At 43.3% G+C, this 14,461-nt stretch overlaps 2 long non-coding RNA genes across 3 annotated transcripts; both read left to right on the forward strand.

Moving 5' to 3' along the window:
- Positions 1-626: 626 nt before the first annotated feature.
- Positions 627-11,027, forward strand: LOC120678476. 2 transcript variants are annotated; one of them, XR_005676603.1, is made up of 5 exons: positions 627-893; positions 2,744-2,868; positions 2,983-3,050; positions 10,425-10,489; positions 10,707-11,027. It is a non-coding gene; the product is annotated as an uncharacterized LOC120678476 (long non-coding RNA). The 2 variants fall into 2 exon arrangements; XR_005676602.1 differs by having other exon boundaries at positions 630-2,868.
- A 1,856-nt stretch (positions 11,028-12,883) lies between these two features.
- LOC120679596 lies at positions 12,884-14,201 on the forward strand. Its single transcript, XR_005677258.1, has 3 exons — positions 12,884-13,639; positions 13,733-13,982; positions 14,061-14,201. It is a non-coding gene; the product is annotated as an uncharacterized LOC120679596 (long non-coding RNA).
- The last annotated feature ends 260 nt before the right edge of the window (positions 14,202-14,461 follow it).

The raw sequence follows: 14,461 nt of genomic DNA on the forward strand, positions 1-14,461 counted from the left end.
TCTAACAGGGGTAAGCCACGATAAAGAAGATAAATTAGGGTAATGTGACATGATCACACATCCAGCACCCAACGAAGAAAGAAAGAAGGAAAGAACAAAAGAACAAAAGAACGAAAGAATGAACTAAACTATCCTATGTTAAGTTAGTTGGAGCTTAGGCTAGGTTAGGGGTCCTAGTGTATCTATTCAAAGCAAATGTTATGTTAGAACATATTTAGGGCTGCAAGTGCCAGGAAAATGGGATAGCGGGGAGAAGGTCCCGCACTGGAGAGCGTCCAGTCCCGTTACCTCTTTGCATAAACTCCTACACCGAACCCGAATGTCGGGGAGTACGCTAAACGTAACAACTGTTGTTACGCCGGACGGACATGGCTGTCAACTTATGCCGTCTACCCGTCACACCATGGAGCACGGTCATATCCGAAGGATCCTGCATACCCAAGCACCACGCCCGTGTATGAGGTCACTACTAAGTCCCCGAGACTCAACCTGGTAGTGGTCTGGGCTGAGCCCGGTTTTAGTGGGCCGGTTTTTTTATTTAGGTTTAATTGGTTTGGTGTCCAGTGGATCCACACATCAAGTGGGCTGGTTTGGTTTGATTTTTCTTTTTACCAATTCGATTCGGTGTGTTCTGGTCTTGAAACCTAATCCTCTAATCGCTGCGAGCCTGCGAGCTGCAGCTGGAGGGCCGCCGCCGGGGTCGCCGCTTCCCCGCCGCCAGGGCTGCCGCTTCCCCGCCGCCGGGGCTGCCCCTCCCATCGCTGCGGCCGGAGAGCTCGTGCTTGAGCCCATCTTGCTGGTGCCGCTACTCCCCCGGCGCTGGGCCGCAGCCGCCGCCGCTAGGAGCTCGGGCACCCGCATCTCCGGCGTCGCATCCCAGCTATCCTCTCTAGGTGAGCATCTATTCGCGTTTGCTTCTTTTTCCCCAGGGAGGACACAGATCCTTGGAGGTCAACTCTTGCCGTGATCAATCGATCGAGCAGCGAGCCGAACGGACGTCCCCGTCCGCTCCGGCGGCTAGCTGGATGGGCTCGGCGCCGACCGCTGGTGGTCGCGTACGTGCCGACCCCCACCACGAACTGCGCCCGCATCTCGCGCTGTCGCCGGCCAGGCCGGGACCGTCCCGATCGAAGAATTATCCGCGCGCATACTGTACGGGCGCCGGCCAAATCCCCCGGCAACCCCATCTCCGATTCTCCTGCTATGGCAGACTGGCAGCATGTGCCCCTCCTCCGTCCCGCCTCGCGACCGAGAGCACCCCGCCGCCGCCGGCAGCAAGGCACATGTCGCGTACATAGTAGGAGTAGAATCGTACGGTGGGCTCATGGCGATGCCCCGGCCACAACTAGGGTGACCCAACTCACGCGGCCTCCACTTGCAACCCCTATTGCCAATTGCCATGCCGTTTAGAAAAAAATACTCCATTGGCTCTCTTTCTCTATCCCCACTAGCAATTCAGCACTTGAAAAAAATTACTTTTTACCATTACTTGTCCTATACTTGTTAAGATTTATATGCACTATCAGTCTAACTGATATGCAATTGAAGAAGAACTGCTGAGATGTCTAACTGATTGGGAAATAAGAGAGAAGATCTTTACCTTGACATTAGACAATGCTAGCAACAACACGACTGCATGTGAGCTGTTAGTAACAGATTGCAAGTATGACCTAATGTTTGGCGGAGATCATCTACATGTTAGATGTTGTGCCCACATACTTAACATCTTGGTTCAAGATGGGATGAGGACAATACATTCAGCAATCAAACTGATACGTGAGCTATTAAAACACATTGACTCATCGCTATCACTCCAAGCATTCAATTCAATTGCAAATGGAAAGGGTGTAGCCTCAAAAGCTGGTGTCTATCTTGATGTTCCAACCAGATGGAACTCTACCTACAAAATGATTAGAGAAGCATCGGATTACAAGGCTGTCCTAAATGCTTATGCTTCAAAATATTTGGAAGTTTGTCCTAATGAAGAAGAAGGGATGAAAGCGGAAGCAATTTGTGAGTCTCTCAAAGCTTTTGAAGATCTCACTCTTGCTGTTTCAGCCGACAGGAAACCAACGGCACACATGTTTCTGCCCTTAGTCCTTTGCATCCAGCATGCACTAAAGGTAGACCCAGCCTTGCAGTCAACTGACTTGCTGAAGGAGTTGGCATCATCCATGTGTTCTAAATTTGAGAAGTACTGGGAGCCAGATGAAGCTAACCCTCAAAGTAAAGATCACAACCCCCTTAGAAAAAAATAAGGAAATTGCATTTAACCTTGCACTAGTCATTGACACTTTATTAGATCCAAGAAAGAAAAAACTCTATTTGGATTTCTTTTTCAAGAAGGTGTGCAAAAATGTAGATCAGATTGGTACTCGTGTGGAATTTGTCTTGGTGTGGATGAGAAAGTATTTCACATTGTATGAGCAAAAGAATACAAGGACAAGCTGCACAAATACAAGTACTTAACATAGTATGAGCGGTAGCAATATCATGGGCTCACCGGCTCTAGGGAAAAGAAAAATTGATGCCTAGTTTGCTTAGTACAGGTCTGAAGTGATGCTTTCACAGTCCCAAAAATCTGAGATTGATACTTGGAAGAAGAGCCTGAAAATAACATAGAAGATTTTGATGTTCTATCTTGGTGGAGAAGCAAAGCTACAAAGTTTCTAGTTCTTTCAGCTATGGCTCGGGACTTCCTTGCAATTCCTCTTAGCACGGTGTCATCCGAATCTGTTTTCAGTTTAGGGGGAAGGATTCTTGGAGATCATAGAAGCTCACTAACTCCAGAAATTCTTGAGGCCCTTGTCTGCGCGAAAGATTGGCTATGTAAGACCAAAGATCCTGAATTCTGTTCTGATGGTGAAGGTATGGCATCGTTGCATCTGTTTTTAAAACTCCCTATTGTCACTACAATTTAGAGTTGTTGGTTACCTGCTTATTTTTTTGCCTAATCAATGTTTATTGTTTTATTGTTTGCAGGTTCTGAGCAAGAGTAAAAGTATCACCTCAATGAAGTCCCTGGTGAATTTAAGCATATCATAATTGGGGTAAGCTGAACATTACCTTTTGCTCACAGCTCTTTCAGTAAAAGTGTAGGATGTGCAACTAACCCATTTTTCCATGCTCTCTTCGAAGGACAACCTGGGAAGGAAAAAAATAAGAGTAAGATTGAATAATCTCAGCAAGGAAACTGCTTTAACAAACTATTTAAACCACATTAGATTAATTAATCATTTAATATTGCAATAAGTATAGAATAGCCCTCACATATCCACTTCTTTCACGAAGAATTAGGTGATCATGTTATGAAAACATAGCATTAGTTTGTAATGAGTTACCTCTGACCGATAGTTTAGGATCCTAATAGAACAATAGAAAATCACCCACACAAGCCATAACATATAGGTTACCATAACAACCGGGAAAATAAAGTAGCATAAATGTAGATAAAACCCCATAATCAAATAAATAATATGTAAAAAAAGGCTTATGAATGGCAAGAAAGGGAAAATAAATAATATCTCCACCATCCCTTTAGCCAAACCGTAACTCACCTTACTAGAAAAACTATCACTTCTCATGTTGGTTTCAATACAACTACATCAAACCAATATCCAAGTATATCCATACAACCCACATATAGTGTATCCAAGGTCCGATAAGCCATAGTGCAATGTGAGACATAATCATTCATAGTGTATCGTAATATACTTCATCACATCCAACCCTCAAAACCATACAGAAAAGCATATAAATGCACATGAACTCCTGCCTTCATACCCATCAAGATATGAAGCTGCATCTCTATGCCAAATCAATGATGTATGCACATGGATGTATATGAACTCCTATCTTCATACCCAACAAGGTATGAAGCTGCATCGTTGTGCCCAATAAACGATGTTGTACCGGTACGGTCGGAACCATAGGTTCACGACATAACTCCATATGCCAATGCAATACAATGCAACATGATGCAATGCCATAAGATAGATGCCATATTCAAATAATACCCAAAAACTATATACTCCATATCCAAATGCCATGTACTCCATAATGGAAAAGAGAATAGCCCATGATAATTAATGTAGAGAGATACAAGCGGTGCTTCTGTAACATAAATAGCGCCAATGATGATTAAATAATGTAATCTCACATATGCCAAACATCAACCAAATAGTTAATCATATCAACATATCAGCAGCTTGTCTTTCGTACTGTAATCTTGACTCCCATGTAAGAACCTGAACCTTATGTACTATTGTACTCAATTGCACAATGTAATGAATGTGTTATCCTTTTCAGTTGATTAGGCTACAATAACTCAGAAGTACTGTGACATTATGCCAAAAAAAATTAACTCAAAACAAACAGTTTGCTGAAATATACTTGGCAAAAGGCACCATAAATTGCGCATGCTGCATGCACATCTATTTGTTTTGGGTCAAATAATTACATATGGTTTAGGCATACGGTCCGGTTGACACTGATTGGATGCGTTATGTGGAACAGAAATGTGCAGGTATGCAGTTGATCTGGATCCCTAAATCGATAGCAGACCATTCACATATCCTCTTTTTTTAAAAAAGAACATATCCGATCGAACTGCATAACAAACAACCGGCCACGAGTTCAGCAAAGTTACCAACCTGATTTGCGGAGTGGCGACAGTCTTGGAAGGATAACCGCGCCCTGACGGACAGAGGGAGCTCGTCACGGCCGCCGCCAGTGCCGCGCTGGACAGGAACATGAAGGAAGCCAGAGCCCAGAGAGGAGTAGCATCTTGATAGATCTAATGCATGTGGAGTTCTTCTTTTCATTTGTATTGATGAGCTTGCTGCACCTGCTAGCATGCTGCTGTTTATAGTTCTTTTCTTGTCTTCTTATTTTGTTTGTCTTTTCTTTTATTCCTAGTTGTTAGGTTCCATCCTATTTTTTCCTTTTTCTTTTCCTGTTCTTCTTTTCATTTGTATTCTTTTCAGTTATTTCCACCATGAAATATATTATTCTTGATTTATTTATTTTACTATTATTTTTCTTTTGTTAATTTTTCATTTATTGGTTTTACAATTATTCCCTATCCAATGCCTTTTCCATTATAGTCACTTGTTTATTATACTATTTTTGTACATTTTTCTTTATGTATCACTTATTTTCATTTTTATAGATTTTATTCTTCCATTAATAACTATATTTAAATCTAATTATTTATTTTTTAAAATATAATATCTTCTCTGTTCAAAATATGGATATACTAAGTGTACAAATCTTTGTCCGCGAATGATAATAGTTTCTTTATTTATATTCTATTTTATTTTTAAGCATTTTAAATACTATATAATATTCATGTTCTCTATATTTTTTTGTCATTCATGTGTCTTTATTTTTTTTTTAAAATACTTTGTGCTTGAGTGCTAGAAAAAAATAATACTTGATGTTTCTATGTTCACTTCTTTTTTTAATATTTTAATTTATTTGGTTTTCCCCTCATTTCTTATATAATGATTATTTGACTTTATCTTTCTATTTCACATAAAATTATTTATCTATTTTCTATCTATCCTTTCATTTTTAGTTTGCATTCCACCCTTATTTTCTATACATAACTTCATTCATTTAAATTTTTACATAGATTGTAAGAGTTGTTTATCCACATAGTATATGTATTTGTTCTATGTGTACAAATAGATTGTAAGAGTTTTTCCATAATTTCATACAATTTATTTTGGGGTTCAAATATTTCATCCTGAGTTCATATCTTTGTGCAGAAATATTTATTCGATGAGTTCATATAATTTTTTCCAGGTGTATATATCTATGTTCTATGAGTTCCCATAATTTATTCTGGATACATATATAGTTGTCTGGTCTATTCATATAAATTGTTCTAGCTGTACAATTGGTTTTTTGTGAGTTTACATAATTTGTTCTAGGTGGAAATATTTTACTAAAAAATATTTCAACTTAAAATTTTTATTTATACTTTGAAATTTACCAACGGCGTGCGTAAAATTATTTTTAACCTTGAGTTTTAAATTGTATACACGGGACAAGCTTTTGAATCACATTTGCAAAAGCTTACTATTTGTAGTTCAAAATATAAATTAACTACATGGTTACTAAATCTATAAATATGGTACGTACATTCAAAACTTTTGACTGCTACGTACATTCAAAACTTTCTAGGAAATTAGCTCTTGGGACAATGCGAAAATCAGGTTTTTATGTAGAACATATCGCAAATTTTATCTTCACCTCACCACCAGGAAAGCACGATTTTAGCCTACAACATACAAAATCGAATAAACAAATTATTTGTAGCTAATAGGTTGGGTAAAAGGACCATTTTGCCCTTTGTCAGGGTCTACTTGCCATCTTCTTCCTCACCTCTATCCTTCCGTCTTCCCCTCCCATCTTCTCTCTCCACAACGGCCTAGGTGAGGACGGTCAGGGTGCCAACGGCACATCTCCTGTGGCAGTGGCCGCAGGTAGCTCGCATTGGTAGTCGCAACACATCTCCTGTGGCAGCAATGGCGGGGCTCATGCGAGAGGCGTCGATGCATCTTGTGGCGGGGCATGGGCGAGCAGCGATGGTGGGGAGCTCGACCAGTCCAGCTCACGGTGGTCGGTGCTTATGTGGTGGGGAGTTTGCACGTATTCAAGAGATAAACATCACCAATTCTTCTAAACAATGAAAATGACGTATTTGTGTGGGCTTTGAATGGTACCAGGATTTTCTCTTTTTTCACTTTTCACTCCATGTAAAGGGCTGTACTTAGTTCTGTACATATGACTACTAACTTCTTGATGAATAATTAGAAAAAAAAATCCAAATTGCCCAATTCAAATATGACAAAAGTTCGGATAACCTTAAACTATTTCTTGGTTCAATTCTCCAGAAACTATATTACAAATTAGCATAGGATAAAAATTGTAGCATATGAAATTCCAATAAATATAAAACATTTGTTCCTCAGATGGAATCTTGCTATGTTTATTTGGTGAACATTCAATATTCCTTTGAGTCACACCATCCAATTAGTGTTCAAGACATGGATAAATGGACACAGAAGTAATCTTAGGAGATTTTTTTGTTGCAGAAATTACGATGTGTTAGGCAATATGTCCAAAACATGGTTCTATCAAAGAATACGGAGGCTAAGGCTTGACTTTTCTAGATTATTCATAGATTTTGTTATGCTGATAGATATACATTATATCTAAGTACATAGCAAATACTATAAATCTAAAATGACCAAAATGACCTATATTTTGGAAAGTAGGGAGTATGCGAAATACTCTTTATAAAAAAATAGAAAATAAAGCTACGGCACTAATTGTGACAATCAATTTATGCTCCCTGGGGGGCTGAAACAGAGAAATAGATGATTGCTGATATTGATATTTATTTTCCACATCATGCATTCATGGTCATGGTGCTTCTAGTGTGGGATAGCCAGATGGTCGCCTGCTGCACCCGTGTGCCATCGAACCTTGATACCATCTTTCGACCTGGACTATGGGACGGTTATGATGGACGCCTGCTGCACCTGTGATGTCATCCTCCAAAGAATCCACCTCGTTAGCAGTAGCAGCGTCGCAGTTAATAGTGAGAGCAACATGTCTGAGGCCCACCAGATTCTGCAGCCCAAGGACCAGGCCACCATCCCCATACTTGAATTGGCACCGTGCCGGGAGTGGTTGCAGCTTGAGCATTTGGAGCTTTGGCATGGCTCCCGGCTCAAATTCTAACACTGCCTCAGACCAACAGCGGAATGTGAACTTGACCAAGCATTGGAAACCTTGACTGTTGATTGCATGCCTTGGGTGGAAGACGCCTGAATCTCCTTCTTTGTCGTTTGACAAGCGAACAGTAAGAGAGACTAGGATGGGCAAACTTGCTAGGATATTTATTCCTTCCTTGCTTACTTCACCACTAAGTCCAATGTAGAGGCGGGTCAGGTTGAGTAGCGAGCTGATTTGATGGGGCACGACACTTGATTTATTCCAGTTAAAAAGGAAAAGCCTCTGAAGTGGTGGTGGAGTACTGACACATAATGACATCAATGGAAACGTGGCTAAAGGGCACTCCCGCACAGATAATTGTCGAAGTCTCGTGAATAGCTTGGTGAGCGATGAGATACATGCTTTCTTGTGGCCTTCCACATCACGTACTACAGTGACGGTCCGCCATAAAATTTCAAGTACCTTCAAATTGATCAGATCGCCGAGTCCTTGGATAAACTTTACAGATTGAAAACCCAAATCGATCGTTGACAGCTCTTCCAGTGCCTGCAGATTTCCAATGCCATCGGGTAGTTGCCCCTTCCAATCAACACGAAGACGCACTAACCTCTGCAATTGGATAATACTAGCCGGTAGTTTTCTAATGCCAGTGTCAATAATATCTAGTGTCCCTAGATGTTGCAGCTTTTCTATATCTTCTGGGAGCTCTTGGGTTCTACCGGATAACCGGCAGTACTTCATTTGACTGATTCTTTTGACATGTCCAAGATAGAATTCTCCAACCCCACCACCTCTTATATTCAGCACTCGCAAGACTTGGCTACTTAAAAACTCAGAGGCGTGCTTACCCAGCACCGAATTATTATTGCCAAAAATGCTAATTGATCGAATATGAGCTGCATTTTTTATTGTTTTCGTCATCTCTTCAGCCTGGCCAGAAATGTCTTCCTGGATGGACAAACGACGAATCTTGTTGGAAGAATAATTGTCAGAAAACCCATTACGATTCCATATTGTAACAAAATTGTCCTCGACAGCCTTTGATACAATAAACTCAAGTATGACATCATGAACTCTGCAAGTTTTCACTGTTGCGCCATCTGTGTCTCCCATCTTTCCGACCGGCCGTCAAACTGTTCGTTGCTTATTTGAGACAATGTATCACTAAGGAGCTTCTTAATATCTGGAGTCTGAGATACAGACACGAAGGCCCGGCAATCAAATGCTTCAGTGATTTTGCGGTACACCTCCATGGCGAGAGTGGTCTTCCCCTGCCCAGCAGTTCCATAGATGGACACCACCTTGTGCTGCATCTCTTCACATTTCAACAACTCGATGATCTCCTTGCGAGGACCTTCGATCCCCACAAGATCTGTCGCCTCTTGAAAGAGAGCAGACGCACGAGGATCTAAGGGCACGGGCGGAGGTGTGGCGCCGAGGCACTTGTGGATGTCGTAGCGTTTGGCCCGCTCGCTCTGCTCGACAACGAGGCTCTTGAGTTTCTGGATCTCCTCTGCTAATCCCCGGTCCTGCAACAAGATCTTCACCTTCCGCACGGCCTTGCGCACGAAGTTTGCCTTGGAACCTCCATGGCTGTGATTGAGCCTGAAACGGTCGATGCAATCCTCGATGTCGAGGGATAGCTCACGCACCTTGCTCCGCCAGTCTTTGGCCCGCCGATCGATCTGGTCGTCGCCCTTCTCCGCGAGCTCTTGCAGCACCTCGTCCATGGTGCTCAGCTCCTCTCTCAGGAAGCGGATCCCTTCTTCAGCGTCTTGGGCGAGCTGGTACTTCTCGCTTAGCAGGGCGGTCAGCTTGCCGATGACGGAGCCCATCACGCTCGTGGCGGCGCTCGCCATCACTTCGGCCATCTCGGCTCTCAAGCACTCGCTCTAAGTGAAATGGTAGCTAGATTTTTGTGGTGTGAGAGAGGAAGGGCGCTTCAATTATCAGGTTATTGATTGCTCGCACATGGTGTGGGGCAAATGATGTGATTCCATTTATGCGCGTGATAGTTAGGAACGACCCGAGAAACTGACTTTTACGCAGGAGACATCATGACCCAGGCCCACAGCCACACCGCTCCGGCCTCCAACCATACTGGGAATCTGGGATTCCTTTTATGCGCTAGGAACTACCCGAGCAAGTGATTTTAATAACAAACTCACCATCCTCGAAGCTCCGTTCAACTTTCCCAGAAGACACAATCACCGCACAACGTGTGGTAACGCAAAACAAAGAGTATCAACATGCTCATCTCAAAAAAAAAAAATCAGCATCCCATTCACGCCGAGGAAGTTTCTCTTGGAAGTATATTAAAACCTAAGAAAGGAAATAGGTGCATTAAGCAATATAAAAATTTTAACGTATTACTTCCACTAACTTGTACAAAATTTAAAATAAATCATTCTATCTGATATGCATTAAACAAAGAAGCTTAGAAATCCAGAAAGGGTAGTTTCCGCGTTAATTCAGTGTAGGAGATGATGAGGTGTTGAGTCAGACTAACTTCTTGCGCATGTAGGTCGAGATGAAGGTTCACTGAAAATACCCCTCTGTCTCCAGTGTGTTTTTAGAACCTAAGTATATTTTGCTCTGTTTTTGTGATGGTGACTGATCAAGTTTTTTGAAGTAACTTTCAGATATGACAAGCTGTGAATGTTTTCGTCTTGCAGGTCTTCTACTTTGTGGGGTTTGGGCTGTTCTGTTTGGAGCCCTGCTAAGCATTGCAGTTCTTCAGGTTTAAAATAAAATCTTATTCTCTGCATTCAACATATACATTCTTTAGATTAATATTTACTCAATCTTGTGCATCCAGAGCACTGTTTTTCTGCTGGCATGGAAATGTGCAACATATACATTTATCTAGACTTTAGGGCAACATATACATGAATTCGTTCATCCCTTGAATTCCAAGCAACATTGGAAGATGATTAAACCAACATGCATTGGTGCAGGTACTTGTTCCACCCAGTACAAAGGCACTCAAGTGGTGCTCTCAGTTTAGAAGATCATCCTTGTTTCCTCAGTTTTATTTATCAAGGAAGCTAACCTCTGGTCCATCATCTCAACTTCAAATATGTGGCATTGGTTCTGCAATTTGCAATATGAACTAAGTATTGTGATCAGCCTTTGTGCAATATGAACTCAATGTAGAAGTCATTTTATATTCAGATCTCAAGTTTCATGTATTATCTTTGTTTTTTCTACTTTACTTGATCCCGATGGCTCACATGGTCACATTGATCCAAAGCTTAAACACTTAGGTTCCCTGTCCAGTGTTAGTTTTTCAGTGGCCCTCAACTTAAACTAACATTTATACAAAGTCAATGAAAGTTAGCATAGGCATGGCTTGGAACAAAGGACAGCGGCAGAGACAACTTTCAGCTTGTTTCGTTCTACATGGAACTTTTCTGCATGACTAAAATGGAACAAAGTTCCTATGTTTTCTCCAGAAACGTTCGCTCAGATGCCGAGATGGCACGCCATGCATGCTTTACTTTCGGTGCTTTTGGGATGTCATCGGGGCCATCGACTTCGCTTGGATTCATCCTCGCGGCCTTGCCCGGCCGAATAGATGCTTTGACATCTTAGGCAGGAAACAGTACCCGCGCGCTGAAGAATCCTTTGCCCAGTTTCTGCAGTGGACGGCATGGCCGGCCAAGAGCGCTTACCATCTCCGGCTACAGAGAGCAAGCAAGCGACAAGTCGGTGGCCGGAAGCTAGCATGGGGTGAAACCATGGGGTGAAACTGTGGGTTGGAAGGTAGTTTGGTTGAAATGTTGTTACAATCTAGATTAAATTGGTTCTGGAAGTTGGTGGGCTGGGTGGTTTGGGGTTTAAAATATATATCACTAAATCAGTTTGGTTCAGTTTTGGGCCGGTTCCCCACACCACTAGCAGATTGACCCGAGGTCCCACCCTTCGGATGGACGAGCAAAACACTAGAGCAAGCCCGAAAGCACAACGAACTGATATCCGTACCCGGATCATCTAGCCTAACCATATTCGTCACACAACTCATGATAAACAGAAGCATGGATTGATAAACTATCAAGATAGCATAACAACCATGATCAAGCTCTATATTATGAATAGAGTACTGACAAAAAGAACACAAAGACTTACCGAGAGTCGAGGATCGCTCAACGACTCTGAGGACGACTTGATTCGCTAAGGGAAAACTAGCCTATCTCCACTACCCTACACTAAGAGCAAGAGAGAGCCTTGAGAGAGAGGGTGTGAAATGGGGTGTGTGTGTGTTGAATGAGAGGAAGACGGGCCCTATTTATAGCCTTAGAGGTCGGTTCCCGCCATATGCACATATGGAAAGCAATCAAGAGACGTGGAAACTACTCCTCCCCGAAGTGCACCTGGACGGGATGCAGGCCAGGTGTGGCCGACCCTAGGGGTCGGCCGGCCCCACCTGTCAGTCGTCCATCCTTATCTTTTTGCATGCTGGCTGACACGTGGATCCTTATCCTTATCTGCTTGTGCATCTTCAGTTGCGCCCCTGTTTACTCTGTCAAGTGGGCTCTCTTTGTAAGGGTGTGACATTGGTTGCGATCTTCTGCGTAGTTGCATGGTGTCTTCGTCGTGTTTTCTTCTTATTTCGCTCTTGCTCATTTGAAATCATACAAACTCCAAAATAACTGTGGAACTAGGTTAGTCATACAAATATGCGTGTAAGGTGTATAGTTTTCCTTTATTATCGAGTCTAGTTGATGGTCAGAATTGGCACTTAACGACTATCAACAGTGGTCCCACTCAGTTATCAACCAGTTCCAAGTGAATGTGTTATTGGACTAGATTAAGGACCTGATGAGAAGGGAGAACTTGACCAGAGCGGCAGTTGTGATGTCCTGGATGCAGCGGCGGATCCAATCCTTGCAAAAGCGTAGCAATTTTGGCTTTATGTTGGAGAGAAGGATCCGTCGCGCTTTTCTTCCAAAGAGATCACCGAGGGTGAAGCTCTGTGTCGGGTTAAACGAGTATTTGATGGAGTACCCAGTTCACCAGGATCCCCGATGACTTTACTGATCAAAATCTGCCAAAGGACTAAAGGAGGTACGTGAAAGTAGTTGATTTGAGTAAATTGAGTACTTGCTCTTGTATATCTTGCATACTAAGGTTTTTGCTGCAGGATGATGTAAATGTGTATAGGAGTAGTCCACCTCTCCCAGATATCACTCGTCCTACACACCTTCTTCCAGTGCGCACCTAACATGAGCTTCTCAACCGAATGAGGATCCAGATGATGTAGGTGCCATTATGGATTCTGAATCTGACGAGAACTTCTCCTCTGCAGACTTTGAGGAGGAAGTTAACGAGAGTAATAAGGACAGGAGCCCCAGCCCTAGGGTCGACTCAGGAGCTAGCCACCCAGGGCGCCGCACACTGCAACACGCAAGGGCAAGGCATCTACCCCACCTGGGGATACCAGGTATGCCTCATGATCTCCTTTTTGTGAAAAGAAATTTTGTCGAGTACTTTGATTTACATCGAGTTGCTTTTCCTTCATCTTCTTTCTCAATTTCAGCCCAAGGCGCACTATGCCAAGGACTGAAGCCTCTAGGGATGATGTTGGGCAGATAAAATTGTATGCTGTCCCAGCGGACCCTTCAAATGATACAGGGGTCACTCTGTCGGAACGCACAGCACTGGCGAGGGGTTTGCAGGAAGTTCCCCTGCCAGAACCTCGGACGGCGGGTGGTGAAGGCACTCCTCCCGCCCAACAAAACATTTCTGTATGGGGAGAGGAAGATATAAGCCCCCAGTAGGGGCTATCAATGCCTTCTGCTAGAATATCACTAACGTCGAGTGCTTTGGTGACCATCCTGATCCCAAAGTTGCTCCGGGGAAAGAAACTCCTAATAAGGTGGTCAAATCGGTAAGTCTTCTACCTTGTTCTTGATTCGAGGCTTTTTTCTGGTTCTTGCTTTTGCTGTTTGATCAAGTGCTTTACTCTGATTTTTATATGCAGCAAAGGAGCCGACTTGGGACTGGGGGAGACTAACCAAGATATCTCGACCCCAGGCCCCAAGCCTGTTTCTGCCACCTACGTGGTGCCGCCACCCCAGCCCCAATCAGAAGGTAGCCCGAGACCTCCACCTGCTGCTACGAAGGAAACTCCTGCTCAGAGCGTGGCGGAGGCTCAGGCTAGAGGAGCGAGGATGCGGCTGGTGGTGATGGTAGTGGCTTATTTCTTCTTGGAGCTCTAGAAATTCCTTCAGGTGAGCCAATCTTGCCGCCTCCCTCAAACTGCGACCGTCTTCCTTTTGCTTGGCTTGTTCACTTGGAGGAAGCAACAGGTCCAGCATCCCAGTAACAAGTGTCTGCGGAGCAAAACATCACGGATGTTGGCACCGAAGAAGCAGAGGCACTTTAGCCGGCGACAAAGGAATCTGCCACTCTTGAACCTGCACAAAATCCACGGCTGCCGAAAGAAAAGATAAAATGTGGGATCGAAGCCGGCGACCAGAGGGGGTGAATGAGAGCCGATCAAAATTTCTTCCGAAAATCAAACCGTCGGCCTATATCCCGAAAATCACCCAAGCCCTCAAGCGTTCTGGCCAAAGTTTGGAATAGCTATGGAAAAGCTAAACCAACACAAAAGGCCTCGAACGAGCGAGCGAAACCACGAAGCAAATCGGAAGTGAATTGGGAAAACTGCAGAACTGATCTGCCTGGACCGGTCTGACCGGTGCGCTGG

The sequence above is a fragment of the Panicum virgatum genome, chromosome 6N (assembly GCF_016808335.1).
Source record: "Panicum virgatum strain AP13 chromosome 6N, P.virgatum_v5, whole genome shotgun sequence".
NCBI lineage: Eukaryota > Viridiplantae > Streptophyta > Magnoliopsida > Poales > Poaceae > Panicum > Panicum virgatum.